Source organism: Bactrocera latifrons, unplaced genomic scaffold, assembly GCF_001853355.1.
Source record: "Bactrocera latifrons isolate USDA-ARS-PBARC rearing strain unplaced genomic scaffold, ASM185335v1 scaffold_588, whole genome shotgun sequence".
Lineage (NCBI taxonomy): Eukaryota > Metazoa > Arthropoda > Insecta > Diptera > Tephritidae > Bactrocera > Bactrocera latifrons.
In genome coordinates, this window is record NW_017537254.1 from 94,026 (window position 1) to 97,810 (window position 3,785).

Sequence of the window (3,785 nt, forward strand, 5' to 3'; positions counted from 1 at the left end):
TGCTTATGATTTTTTTTTCAACGGATGAGGTGTTGCTTAGTATAAATAGGCAAAAAGTTATTAGCCAGTGATATAAGTACGTATGAGTATATAAGTGAATATATGTAAGGCCGGATTATTTTCGTTAAAATAATGAACTGAATACGCTCACTTTACTTTTGTAGGGTATATTGCTCGTTTTGTTCCAATTCCTTTCCTCATGTATCCACCTGCTTGTCTCCTTGTGCGTATTGCTAAATTTTAGTAAGTCTTACCCGTCCCCTTAATTTTGGAGCCTCAATAGTATTTTTTTAGAACGAAATTAATTTTTTTCTTGTTGATTATTTTTTTATAATGGTAACTAATTGTCACCTCTGTTTTGGTTTTTGTAAATTTTATTGGGATATAATACCATCAGTTTTATATGTGCCCAAAAAATAAGGTGACATTGTATTTATTTTGAAAATTCGTTATTTATTCTTCCAAATCAATTTCATTCTCTTTAAAGTAATCCCCACTAGATGTAGTACATTATGCCAACGGATTTTCCAATCATGGAAACACTGGTTGTAGTCACTTTCAGGGATGGCCTTCAGTCTTCGGCTTGAATATCGTATAAAAACGGTGTCCCCGAAGCGGTCTTTTGAGCTTGGTGAACAGCCAGAAGTCACACGGCACCACATCAGGTGAATACGGTGGTTGCGGAACGATGTGGGTTGAGGTTTTGGCGAAATTATCACTTAATGCAAATTCTTTGCTCAACAAATTTCGACATCGCAAAAAACGAAAAACTCACTTTTAGCAGCTCACAAAACGACACGTATATCAAACGCTAATGAATATTTTGACATGAATTTTGACAGAAATGTGACTGACAGTACTACCAACCTAAAAAAAAAATAATTCTCCAAATCCTTCGAAGCGCGTAGTTTAAATTCAAATGTCAGCGTTTTTTTTTTGGGCACAGATACTAGGGGATGCGGCCACGCGTTGCTGTGGTATATATTTTACATTATTATTCATATAATAAATTATTCAATGTAGTGAAAATTTTATAAACGAATAAAGGTGGAAACGTTTTTGTTGGTATAAGAATCCAAGGGATTGTACTTGAGGTTTAATTTTGAATATGTTCATACAAATAAATTTATTTGCAAAAAAAAAAACCAATTTAAGGCTGCTTTCTCAACGTCTAGTTACCGGCTTTTCAGTCCAGTTAATAGAGTTATCCGCTTTATTGAGCGTCCATTTATTTGAGCCTTCACTGTATGTTTTTATTTATAAATTGTTTTTACTATCCTATCTTCTAAGTAATTAGGTTCGAACTGGACACAATGTTTAGTTTAGGAGTCCATCGCGGACAAACAACGTGACACGTACGGTTTTTATATAAAGATGTACATTTGTGTATGCATATCTTTTGGGAGCCGCTCCACTTTATTTTTTATTTTTTTATTTTAGCTCACTGCGGTCTTTTGATTTGATTTTTTTTTTTGGGTTTGTTATATATGTATGTATGTATGTATGTACATATATAATAGTTTTTTTTTTTGTTTTGTGTCACTGCACTTTGCTACCGAACTTAGTTTTGTGTTTTAGTATATACATATGAATGTATGATTATTTTCGCAGTTTTTATCACCACTTTTATAATTATTTCTTTATTTTGACTTTAGTTTTTCCAATAGAGAATTTCTGTAAAGCTCTAAGAACCATGAATAAATGTATAGCCACTGTTTCCACCTTTTAATAAAAAAATACTCATGGATGTCAAGTTTAAAATGCATTTAATTTGCAGAGGAAATTGTTCATTTTTACAATAAAATATGCAAAAGTAAATGTATTGGTGCACTGATCTAAAATCGGTACGTAAGGTCGACGGTGATCAAACGAATCGTAATCCAATTCAAGTATGGATGCTTTAGCGAAGGACGTTGTAGCCGGGTGGTGACGACGGCAGCGCATGGGTTAGGTGTTGATAAACGAATGTATTCTTAGCGATGATTCAATTCCTTTTTTGTCTTGTTCGATGTGTGGTGATCAAGAGGTGTCATCGGTGAGTGTGGTGGGGTTCTCAAGTGTGATGTGTTGTACTAGGGTACGCAAATTTTTCCCGAATAGAGTAGCCAGGTAGAACGACGCTTAGCTCATTTAAATACAGCACCTATAATCAAAAATGGTAAATGTTTAATTTGTTCCTTAGATGAATTGCATTTAAAAATAAAAAATTTAATCGTGTTCAATTTATTTACCTGTTGATTGATTTTGATTGATGAACACACGTCTTAAATCACTATTACGACGATGAATATCTATAGATTGTAAATTTTCTTCTACAATGGCAACATCCACTTCGTCAATGGTAGGTGAATTGAAACTCCTTGTGCGTTCACCGGCAGGTGTTTTGTCGACTCGAATGGTAATATTATGGTAATGCTATTGTGAACATGTTTATTAAAATTTTATTCTGACAAAGAAACATTTGTAATTCTTGGGCAATGGTTCTCTGCACTGTTGGATTATGAGCACAACGATTCATGTGTGGAAGATGAATTTCTTAGCAAATAAATGTTTAAAAATTAAGGATCCGCATCAGGTAGTGATAACAGTGCCCCAACTAAGCGATAAATTTATTTTTGTATCTGTAATTTTTAAAAATGTTTCCATTAATTATTCCCGCTATAAATATTTGAGTACCAGAATATTTTAAAAAAATATTCCTCGAAAGTGGCCATGAACTTGTCTTGTATAATATGTGTAGCGCCAAATCATGTCCTCTGAAAACAGCTGTTACACATATTTTTAAAGAGCGCAAAGTATTTGGTGGTGGGACCAATTGTGCCAATTTTACTTTTCCTCCAGCACAACGTAATTAAGTAAATTCACCAGTGTAGTTTACCGTCCTACAAAATTTACATATATTTTCGTTTCTCCAATTGTTGCCGATTAGTCGATTACCGGATCATAGCGAAATACAGCTCGTTCAAGAATCACAGGATCAATGCGGCGGTGAATTTCATTATGTTGTTCTTGCTGTTGATGTGCACGAACTCGTTGCATTCTACGCCTATCTACTTCAATGTCACTCACTAAATAGCGCCATAGAAATACAACTATGTTCTTAATCTGTCTTTCTCTGGTTATTAGTGCGGTAAGTACCTGAAATACCTCTCGCACTTTTGATTAACTGCAACAACAACTGCCAGGTCGTTTTCTCCTCGGCATCATAAATTGTAATTAATTAAATTTATAAAATTTCTCGCTCACTTAGCACCACTTACTCACTGGCAAAAACGGTAAATAGAGATAAGAGCATTCAAACACGCGCGCATTGAGAATAAACGGCATTCAAACCACAGTTTGCAAGTTAAAAACCAGTAATGTGAAAATGATATTCTAGCTGACCCGGCAGGTTTCGTACTGGCTCAATCGATAATTAAAGGACAAACAGAAGTAATAATGGAAAGAATTCTTTAAACGAGTGAAATTTTATTATTATTTTCTATTATTAACACATAATGTTGCTTATTTTCAAAACAGAGTTTCCCTGAAAAACTGGCAATTTATTAGGTTTCAATTTGATATTGACAGACACATACAGTTATGATACATTTTGTTAATCAATTTATCAATTATAAATAATATTTTCTGTTTTGTTTTTGATGCGTAGGAGGATGGAGTCAAGTGTTAAAGTTCACGCAAGTGAGGAAAGTTCTCTGATCGCCAGAAATTTTTCTTTTACATATGTACCAAAAGATGCAGCGACTAAAAGAAAGTTTCAAGACCGGAGCATACTCTTGTAAACC

At 33.9% G+C, this 3,785-nt stretch overlaps 1 long non-coding RNA gene across 1 annotated transcript; it reads right to left on the reverse strand.

Annotated features, from left to right (window-relative positions):
* Positions 1-1,749: 1,749 nt before the first annotated feature.
* On the reverse strand, positions 1,750-3,585 carry LOC108974740. Its single transcript, XR_001993824.1, has 2 exons — positions 2,232-3,585; positions 1,750-2,143 (listed from the first exon to the last, which is right to left on the reverse strand). It is a non-coding gene; the product is annotated as an uncharacterized LOC108974740 (long non-coding RNA).
* Between the last annotated feature and the right edge of the window lie 200 nt (positions 3,586-3,785).